Source organism: Physella acuta, unplaced genomic scaffold, assembly GCF_028476545.2.
Source record: "Physella acuta isolate Inbredline_101_S28 unplaced genomic scaffold, ASM2847654v3 ptg000247l, whole genome shotgun sequence".
NCBI classification, from domain to species: Eukaryota; Metazoa; Mollusca; class Gastropoda; family Physidae; genus Physella; species Physella acuta.
Window position 1 is genome coordinate 492,431 of NW_026731766.1, and position 11,742 is coordinate 504,172.

Genomic DNA, 11,742 nt, shown 5'->3' on the forward strand with positions numbered 1-11,742 from the left:
GCCGCATCGCTTGAGGGGGGGGGGGGGTCTTAAACTTCTTCTAGTCGCACCGCTTGAGGAGGGGGTTCGGAAACTTTTTCCAGCCGCACCGCTTGAGGTGGGGTGGGATCGGAAACTTTCCAGCCGCATCGCTTGGGAAGGGGGGGGGGGGGTCGGAAATTTCTTCCAGCCGCATCGCTTGAGAAGGGGGGGGGGTCGGAAATTTCTTCCAGCCGCATCGCTTAAGGAGGGCGGGGGAGGGGGTCGGAAACTTCTTCCAGCCGCATCGCTGAGCTCTCCCCCACCTGGGCTCAATAGGTTGGATCCTGAGAGTTTTTAATCTGAATTATCAGGTAACTTATCGCGGAGAACCGGTAGCTAGGCGAGCACTATTCCAGGTTGAACTCTTCAGGGGTCAGGTTTATTTGTTGGTGCACGCGTCCAAGAGGACCAGGGGGGGGGGCGAATGTGGAAACCCGGGGCGAGTGTGGTTTCTGACAAGCAGCTAGAGAAAATAATGGAGTTCAGAGTTTATGAATGGTAGATATTCTGGGGCTCGGCGATTGGGGAAAAATGGGTTAAAATAATACTCGTCACTCGTGTACAGCTTGCCAGATTGGCAGATGGAGACGAGGCTTAAATAAATAGTAACCAAACTCGTTAGTTGGGGAAGACTGGTTAACATTTTTAAAATCGCGTATTTAGCATCAGTGGCGTAGCTACCGTAAAGCTAGCGTAAGCAAGGCATAGGGGCCCAAGGCAAATAGGGGCCCTTTTTCGAAAGTTTGTGGGGGGGGGGGGGGGGTGCAAATCGAAAGTCTGAGGGGGGGGGGGGGTGCAAATCGAAAGTTTGAGGGGGGTGCAAATCGAAAGTCTGAGTGGGGGGGGGGGGGGGTGCAAATCGAAAGTTTGTCCCCGGTCGCCGGGAAGGGTCGCTACGCCTCTGAGGGGCCCACTAACACTTTTTGCATAGCGGCAAAAAAATCCTAGCTACGCCACTGTTTAGCATTTACTGGTATAACATTATGATGTCCAAAATCTGAAAATAATGTTCCTTTTGTGACAGGCTTACTATTAAGATGTTGCTTAAGTCACATTTCCCTAGTTCTAACTCTTACCGAATCTAAACCTATACATTAATCTAAGTCTATGCCTAAATACTAACATAAAAGTACAGGAACCTAGCCGCAACCCAACTTAGAACCTACAATCTAATACTTAACAATTACACCAACTAATTTTATTGAAAAATATTGACACCGAATAGTTTATAATATGCCAAAATGGATCTGTTCCACAGTAGGGTGGGTCTATTTAAATCAAGGTTTCTTCCAGTCTACCCCCCCCCCCCCCCCCATCCCCCCGCCCCCGAACGAAATGGAATTTATATAGAAAATATATACTTTTGACAGTGTGTTCGCCCCCCCCCCCCGGAAATTGTTGTCCGCCCCCCCCCCCCCCCCCCCCCCCGAAAATTTCAAGTGCACCCCCGGAGAAAAAAGTCTGGAAGAAACACTGATTTAAATCCCATACGTTTTATTTATCACTAAGTCACTCAATTTTTTGTTCGTTTCTACTAAGTGAGAAAAGAACACAATTTCAAGAATCCCTTTATTCTTAGCACATTTCTTCTCCCACATGCCCCCCCCCCCCCCCATACACCCTCAGTTCTACCGTCTTTTAATTTTCACCAAATTTGGAGCCATGCCAGATACATGCTACATACTCGTCACGACAGAGGTCGTAAATTTGGGGGCCGTTAATCCACGGAGACGGCGCGCTGATCGGGGCGGGAAGACTTGCCAGATTGGCCACTATAAATCAAGCCAAGAGCTATCTGTTAATCCTAATTTCTTATTGGATTTTAATAGACTGGTTTATTGAGTGCATGGAAGTGATTTTCAAATATATATTTTAGTAGCTACGTGAAATATACGGTCACAAAAACATTTTACTTTCATATAAAAACAGACTAGCTTTTAAATTGAAGTCTTTATATCTTAATCGCGACAACGTCAAAGCGCTTTTTTAATTACGTTTGAAAGTTTTGCCGTAAGGTTTAGCTATCTTAGCGGCTATAGAAAGGGGCGTATACTTGAAGCTTGGCTCGAAATTTTACACTTATCTATCTTGACTTTATTTTTTAGGCCTATAGGCCTACACCTTTTACATTTCAAAGGCATGTTTCAGTTACTAACGTTTTCTTTACTCAGTTTGTTAAGGTTAGTTTATAATATTGTGACTTTTACAAAATATTTTATATGGTGCTGTTGCTTAGTTGTTCAATGATTGCGACGCGCAGCTAACAGTTAAAATACAAAGCTCTAGTGAAATTAAACTAAAAATAATAATCAATTTAGAGGAAGTTCAATGTCATATTTCTAGATTCTCTAAATCACAGGTTCCCAAACATTTTAGACTGGCGACCCATAGATTGGGAGCCCGTGCTCTAAGCCTATACTTGAGCTACTTTCTCTTTCGAAAACAAAGACAACATAAAATATGGCACTTTTTGACTCAAGTAGGCTGAGACTTGTTGGCACAATGATGTCTGATTGAACTGATTAACTCAACACAAATTGTGGCCACGTTTAGTATTCTAAGTCACGGAGATTTGTTCATTGAATTATGGTCACGTTTAGTATTCTAAGTCACGGAGATTTGTTCATTGAATTATGGTCACGTTTAGTATTCTAAGTCACTGAGATTTGTTCATTGAATTATGGTCACGTTTAGTATTCTAAGTCACTGAGATTTGTTCATTGAATTATGGCCGCGTTTAGTATTCTAAGTCACTGAGATTTGTTCATTGAATTTGTTTGCTACACGCCAACTTCAATGTCGCTGTGCTCTCGCAAGATGGAAAGTACATTTCTGATGTATCGCTGTCAAAGGGACTAGGGCGAAAGAAAAACTTGATTTCTCTTGAGACGACGTGACCGGGTTGTCGTGAGCTCGACGGCTAGCCCCAAGGTCTAGAGTTCGGATCTTGGCGCGGAATCGAGATTACAGGCCATCCCTGATTCCACCAAACTCTGATGGGTACCGGACTCAAGAAACACACGAGCTCTACTTTTTTACCCTATGGATCATTAGTTCTGAAAGAATAACTTTATTTTTTTTTACTAAGGTTACCTTATGTTGAGACAGATACAAATTATAACTTGGATACCATAAAAAAGGACAGAATTGATAAAGCAAGTAGGGACCCAAACCCCCCCTCTCAATACTACACCGATTCTCCTGTCTTTGATCTGACCATGACCTTAAAACCACGAGCAGTGAGCTCCACCCATATGAATAGGGTGGACTTGATGTCCAAAGGCTTTATCCTGAGCACCGGTTTATCGTAAATCTTGGGGCTTAAGACTTTGTTCCTTTCTTAGAACTTAGGGCTTAAGACTTTGTTCCTTTATTAGAGCTTAGGGCTTAAGACTTTGTTCCTTTCTTAGAGCTTGGAGCTTAAGACTTTGTTCCTTTCTTAGAGCTTGGGGCTTAAGACTTTGTTCCTTTCTTAGAGGTTGGAGCTTAAGACTTTGTTCCTTTCTTGGAGCTTGGAGCTTAAGACTTTGTTCATTTCTTAGAGCTTAGGGCTTAAGACTTTGTTCCTTTCTTACAGCACTTTACCACTTGACCGCACCTCTCATAGTCTTTACCATATCTAACAATGACATTTTAAAACACATAAAGATAAACAAAAGCTGTGTTGTATGGTGAGCTGTGATTTAACACAACAACAGAGACTGCGAGGGCTCATCTAGATAGGAGGTAGACCAACTAGGTAAAAAAAAAATGAAACGCTACGTGCCTCATGCTCGGGGTATGTGTGTGTGACGGTCAGTTTACAGTAGACACATACAGTGGGGTGAGTCATGCGACACAACGGGCACCAGGTGAGTTCAGCTCTTTCTATTTTGGTAACATCAATTTTGTGGACGTTAATGAATTATTACATCAGGGGTATCTTACAGCTAGACTTATGGGAGGACCAAATTCGCGGACGTTAGTAAAATATTACAGTAGTAGTATCTTAAAATAAGTTGTTTTTTTTTGGGGGGTTTTTTTTTTACATTTTGGGTGCTCGATTCCTGTATTTAGGATTTGCTGGTATCGTTGTTGTAATTAAGATTGGGACTCAACTATGGCAAGTTTAGTGTAGCGGCAGCGATACCATCACAATTTTAAAACAGTTACTTCCTAGAGTTTTTTTATATTATTAATGATAGAGCAAAACAATGAGTTAACCAATGCGTTAAACTATTGTTTATTTCCTAAAGTTTCAACTAGACACGTCTAAATTGTCCGGTCGGCAAATCTTGTTTACTGCAGTTTATTGTTTTCAAGCTTGATTTGCGAATTTTTAGTGGCCATTTAAAAGTGACATTATAATTATTTTTTAATTGACACCAATTAATTATATGCTAGCAGCAATACATCTTCAATGTAGTAAGTTTATTAAATATTTATTTCTTTATATTCTCTACAAATCATTACCTCCCCTTACACGCACACCGACCAGCCACTCACAGAGGGAGTAATGGGCCCTTTTCAACACATAATCACCGAAATTAGAGCGGCCCTCGGAGAAAAGATAAAAGCACTTAATTTTAATTTAGCCTAACAGGATTCTCCGCTCACCTGTGCTGACGTCTCACAAAAAAGTTGTATCATGAACTTAATTAGGTTGCGTAGCCTGGGGTAGAGATTGGGGGCACAGATACAGGTAAGATAGACCGCCGAGATTGTGTATAACATACGGGCATGTGAGTAAAAATAAACACGCGAAAATTTAATGGCAGTGGAGGGGGCGCAAGGATGCCAGGAACATTTGTTACTTTGAAGTTAAAAAATATATTCTTATGTGTCGGGTGTGGAGTAGTTAAACTTGAAAATAAAATCGTGAACATTTTTATGGGTACTCTTAAAAGCTCATCACCTGCGGTCTGTAAAGTTTTATTTGTATAAGGCGTTTCTTTATGGGGATTTCAATATAGACGTGTGTTTGCAAGGCGGATGCTGGTTGGTACCGCCTGCAGTCATAACGTGGAGTCCAGCGTTTCTTGTTTTAAAATGCGCTGAGCGCTTCAGATCAAAATAACACGCAACGCAAATTGTTGAAAATGAGACAGCGGAAGTGTAATAGATTTTCTTTTAGTATCGTTAAGAAGTATTATGAAAATGAGGAAATTGTAAATCTCTCCGCCCCTCTTCATCACAATGTGTTAACTAAATAAAAAGAAATTGTGTCAATATACAGTGAAGCAAGTTATATCTACTTTGACAGAATTATTGTTGTCATAGAAATCTTTTTTCGACTCTCTATCTATAGGGCTTGTAAGTAGGTCACAACTTCTCATTCTCGTACTATACAGCTAGTAGATTTCGAGACCGTAGACTTACAAGCCCTATAGGCATATACGCATCTGTGAATACAAATATGAGGTAATTTTAAATAAAGACACAGGATTTAGAAGTCTCAATGTCATATAGCTGGTCTCAATGTCAGATAGCCGGTCTCAATGTGGTCTTAATGTCAGAGAGCTGGTCTTAATGTCAGAGAGCTGGTCTTAATGTCAGATAGCTGGTCTTAATGTCAGATAGTTGGTCTTAATGTCAGATAGCTGGTCTTAATGTCAGATAGCTGGTCTCAATGTCAGATAGCTGGTCTCAATGTAAGATAGATGGTCTCAATGTCAGATAGATGGTCTCATTGTAAGATAGATGGTCTCAATGTAAGATAGATGGTCTTAACGTCAGATAGCTGGTCTTAATGTCAGATAGTTGGTCTTAATGTCAGATAGCTGGTCTTAATGTCAGATAGCTGGTCTCAATGTCAGATAGCTGGTCTCAATGTCAGATAGCTGGTCTCAATGTAAGATAGATGGTCTCAATGTCAGATAGATGGTCTCATTGTAAGATAGATGGTCTCAATGTAAGATAGATGGTCTTAACGTCAGATAGCTGGTCTTAATGTCAGATAGCTAATCTCAATATCAGATAACGAATAAAGAATAGAGAATCCCAGCAACACAATAGTCACAGTAGATCAATTTACTGGTCCAATCAGGTTTAACATAACCTTATTAACCGTAAACAATTGCGGACCCCTTCTCTATCCATTTTATATTATAAAATTCCTGTGTGCAGCCGTTCTTTTAACAAGAGTTAGATACTCAGGAAAAGCTACTCTTAATTTACTCGTTAAAGTGTAAAAAATGCGTTAAATAAAAAAAAACTTAGACGTGAGGATTTTTACTTTATGCCAATTTATAACGCCTAAGTAATTGACACAGCCAGCAGTTTAAAATAATTACCTGTTTACTCTCGTTTATTGTATCTTCGCTAAGGGGAGGTAACGCACTGCATAAACACGTGAACCTTTTTTTTTCTTTCCGCGAAGATCTGCTAGTGATGCGTTGCTAACTTTAATAAGCCGTATAGCCACGAAGCTTAGACGCAGGCTGTCGATAGCGTCGAAGCCAGCTTGAAGGATCCCAGTGATTGTTTATAGTGCAGTTAAAATAGAACACATTTTTTGTTTGTTTGTTGAGGCAATACTGACAATGTTTTTGTTGAGATGCCGGAAGGTTTGTTGTATGGGGGGGGGGGGGGGGATGTTTGATGTCTAATGCAGGGGTTGATGAATCATGAAATGAACTTTTTGATGAGTTTATAAAGCAGCTTTATCGTTGCTGTAAAGAAGGATGAGGCGTGCATTAGATACTTAGATTGTAATTTGAATAAAGGCGGTGTGAGATAAGATTTTTTTATATGCACGTATCGGAGGTAGGATAATGTGTCACGTGTGCTCTATGCCCTTTAGCTCTCAACCTCCTTTATATCTGGCTTCAGACAAAGGATATTAAAGTGTTTCAAAGCAATGTTTGTTGTTAGCTGTGGATGGGTAGGGGGGGGGGTTGAAACACCTTGTGTGTATGTGTGTGTCTTCTATGTCTATCCTAGATGTTTTATCACAAGTGCCAGTCAGCTTGGTCCAGTCAGGTCCAGTCAGGTCCAGTCAGGTCCAGTCAGGTCCAGTCAGGTCCAGTCAGGTCCAGTCAGGTCCAGTCAGGTCAAGTCAGGTCCAGTCCACTTGGTCCAGTCAGGTCCAGTCAGGTCCAGTCCACTTGGTCCAGTCAGGTCTAGTCAGGTCCAGTCAGGTCCAATCCACTTAGTCCAGTCAACTTGCTCCCAGTGTAAAACTATAGCAGTGCCGCCACGCCCTGAATTATTTGGCTTCCTTTGCTGCTGCCTTCTCCACAGGGTTGTATCACTGTGTTATATTACAGGGTTCTACCACAGGGTTCTACCACAGGGTTCTACCACAGGGTTCTACCACAGGGTTCTACCACAGGGTTCTACCACAGGGTTCTACCACAGGGTTCTACCACAGGGTTCTATCACACGGTTCTACCACAGGGTTCTACCACAGTGTTCTACCACAGGGTTCTATTACAGGGTTGTACCACAGGGTTCTACCACAGGGTTCTATTACAGGGTTGTACCACACTGAAGGTAATAATTTGTTCCATGAAATACTATAGCGCTTAATTTAATTAGATTAAGTCAATCTTATTTTCTTAATATAACTTAATAGTTTTTAACTTTTCTGGCTCATATCCACGGTCTGCAGTAAAATGTACAGAAAGCATTAAGTACTAAGCCATACATTCCTGACTTTTCTTTTATTATTCTATTTCTTCCATTTTCCTATATTTCTATTTATGGTTCAGTATTTCTTATATTTATTTTCCAATATTTTCCTGTATTTTCAATATTTACTTTATTTTCTTGGTCGTTTCTGATTTACAATTATTTAAAACAATGAAAATCATCTAAAATGTCCAAATATTTAAAATCAAATTATAACATTTCTGTTTATTACAGTGGTTACATGCTTGTCAGGGTGGGACCGGAAAGTAAAGTTTACAAGTTTTTTAGTTCAATAGGACGACGGGAAGAGGGTTAAATTAATATTCCAATATTTGCGGAGTCACAGGCAAACATTTACTGCCTAAGTTAAGTAAAAGCCTTTAAAAATTCCTCTCATAGACCGCAAGTTTAAAACTTATGATCCGGCCAAATGGAATTAACGCCAATGTGTATACCATGATGACGTGGATGGGGGGGGGGTGTTATGTGTCATTGTATCCTGAGAAAGACATGTTGTAGTATAAGACTCTGTTTTCTGAAACTTATACTTTGCTTATTAGGAAAAACTTAATGAATTTTTAAACAACGGAATTCACCACGAAGTTAAATACATGCACATATCTACTTTTTAAAAAAATCTTTAAAATTAATTTCCGTCTACCAAAAGTTAATTAGCTATCGCGTGAATATCAGTCATATTTTTCACGGCGTTACATGTAAGAAAAAAACAACCCACCAACTCAAAGGCTTTTCACCCTATTCTCATTTTGTCAACAATTTCTGTCAAATCAAAGTCCCAAAGTTTTGTCTGATAGCAAATTTATTTCCTGGCAGTCACAAACGAGCATGCATGTGTTTACGACGATAGCGTCAAGAATAAAATACCACAAGGGAGGGCGTAAATGTGGGACACAGCTACAGGGGAACCAGTGGCTAATTTTAGACGCCAGTTGTGTTGTTATCAGGTGATAAATGGCTATTTTCTGACACACACATGCTTATAAATAAATAAATAAATAAATAAATAAATAAATAAATAAATAAATAAATATATATATATATATATATATATATATATATATACATATATATATATATATATATATATATATATGTATATATATATATATATATGGTATTTGGGGTACGGTAATGTCTTAATGGGTTTGGGACATTACCGTACACCAATTGCCACTTCCCGGAGTTTCCCTATGAAGCATGACCCCCTGTCGATTACCCCTTGTAAATTATCACCGCCCAGTAGGACATCATTTCCCCCCCCTTCTTTCCCACACACACCCAGGTATACTATGTTGTGTACTATGTATTCCATATATTAGATACCCTAAAATGTCGTTACTTGTGTTGTTTATTTATTTAGTTAATCTGTTAATGTACTTTTGCTAAGGTTGGCTGACGCTTGTGAAGGAGAGAATTTTTAGATGCGAATGGCGTAAACGTACATCTGGTGCCTCTGTCTGACACAACGGCTGAGATATATTTTATCAGAGGCGTAGCGAGGGGGGGGGGGATGCGGACCTCATCGGGTGACACCATCTAGGGGGGTGACACCAAGGCAAAAAATAGCAAAATATATAGAGAAAAATGATAATTCCACTTAATTAAGTGATTAATTCGAGTGTTAAATTGTGTTTTAAGAGGTGCAAATCGAAAGTTTGAGGGGGGGGGGGGGGGGATGGTGCAAATCGAAAATTGAAAGTTTGTCCCCGGGAAGGGTCGCTACGCCTCTGGGGGGGGACACACCATTAAGTGCCGCACCGGGTGACACCCGACCTCGCTACGCCACTGTATTATATATATATATATATATATATATTACATATATTCTACGCATTAATATATAAACACAAGTCATCGGTACTAGTCACTATGTCTATGATTAAAAATAAATTGAAGTAGACTTAAGTTTATTGTTATTTTAATACATACATTTTTTAGTATTCGTGGGATTCAAAACGTTAAACACAATGGATATGTCTATGTGAAACAGAAATGTTTAACAGCAGGTGTAAAAAAGTTGGACTGTGAAATGTTTCGAGGCAACGGATTTAAGTTTTCTGAATGTAAAGTAAATATCAAAATAAAAAAAAACGATATTGTTGTTGGATTTTCGCATGAACACACACGTACCAATTGCCCCTGTTCTACCACAATTGATTGTCCATGTCCTACCACAATTGATTGTCCATGTCCTACCACAATTGATTGTCCATGTCCTACCACAGTTGATTGTCCATGTCCTACCACAATTGATTGTTCATGTCCTACCACAATTGATTGTCCATGTCCTACCACAATTGATTGTCCATGTCCTACCACAATTGATTGTTCATGTCCTACCACAATTGATTGTCCATGTCCTACCACAATTGATTGTCCATGTCCTACCACAATTGATTGTCCATGTCCTACCACAATTGATTGTCCATGTCCTACCACACTAGACCATACATGTGTACTACCACAGTAGACTGTACATGATCTACCACTACAGATTGTTCAGATACTACAGTGTGGACTGTCCAGATACTACAGTGTGGACTGTCCAGATACTACAGTGTGGACTGTCCAGATACTACAGTGTGGACTGTCTAGATACTACAGTGTGGACTGTCCAGATACTACAGTGTGGACTGTCCAGATACTACAGTGTGGACTGTCCAGATACTACAGTGTGGACTGTCCAGATACTACAGTGTGGACTGTCCAGATACTACAGTGTGGACTGTCCAGATACTACAGTGTGGACTGTCCAGATACTACAGTGTGGACTGTCCAGATACTACAGTGTGGACTGTCCAGATACTACAGTGTGGACTGTCCAGATACTACAGTGTGGACTGTCCAGATACTACAGTGTGGACTGTCCAGATACTACAGTGTGGACTGTCCAGATACTACAGTGTGGACTGTCCAGATACTACAGTGTGGACTGTCCAGATACTACAGTGTGGACTGTCCAGATACTACAGTGTGGACTGTCCAGATACTACAGTGTGGACTGTCCAGATACTACAGTGTGGACTGTCCAGATACTACAGTGTGGACTGTATTTGTCATAACTCAATAGAAATGAAATCTAAATGTAGAATATATTTTACATTGTTCTTTTTTTTCCACATCCGTAAATAAATTTAGCAATATTTTTTTTTTGGGGGGGGGGGGGGGGGCAAGTTACGCAGGGGGTGTTTTAAAAGGGGGATAAATGTTTCCTTTTTATTTATTTCAAGTTTTAGTCTCTTTAATAAAAAATAAAACAAAAACGATAATTTTTTTTTTGCCAATACGTAAACCATCATCAACCTATCACTGGTATGTAAATTTTGATACTGTATAAATGTTGTAATTTGTTTTCCCTAACGTGCGTTAGGTACCCATCAGGGTCGGTTGGACTCGAAACTTACAGGTTGGAAGTCTAGCTCTCTACCGCTAGACCTCTCCGTACCTCTCAAAGGGTGGCTCATAAGCTGTTTTAACAAAAACGATGAAGTTTTTTTTTTTTAAGCGTTTATTTGCAATAAACCAAGTGATCACAGTAAGCAACTTTTTTCACATTTAATAATACGTAATTGTATAACACTATTATTATATATTTAGATACATCTGAAAATAACAAGGTTCAAAACACGGGTCTATTGAATCATGAATATAATAAACTAAGCAAACTATGTAAAATTATATATTTTTCAAAATATTTTTAATTTAAGTCACTTATTTTTAGGGCAAAAGCGTGCCCTTTTGTTATTGTTAGTTTTTTAAGCTGTTTAAACCTTAATCTCTTGTGTTGTGCTAACCTATAAACAGTTAACCCCCCTTTTTTGTAACAGTTACGTCCCCTTTTCATCCCCTGTTTTCTCTCTCCCCCAAAGTTTTCTTGAAACCATGAATTACAAATAAACACGGCCGCTACATACGAAAATCTTTTTCTCCAAGACATTCCTCCCTCCACCCTCCACTCCCCTCCCTTCTCTTTCTCACCAAACTTAATCACTCCCTGCATAGACCAGGAACACGATAACACCTGGCCGTAGAGAACTCACTCCGGCACCGACAATAGTGCCCCGGAAGCCCCCTCCAAGCTTCTGGCTG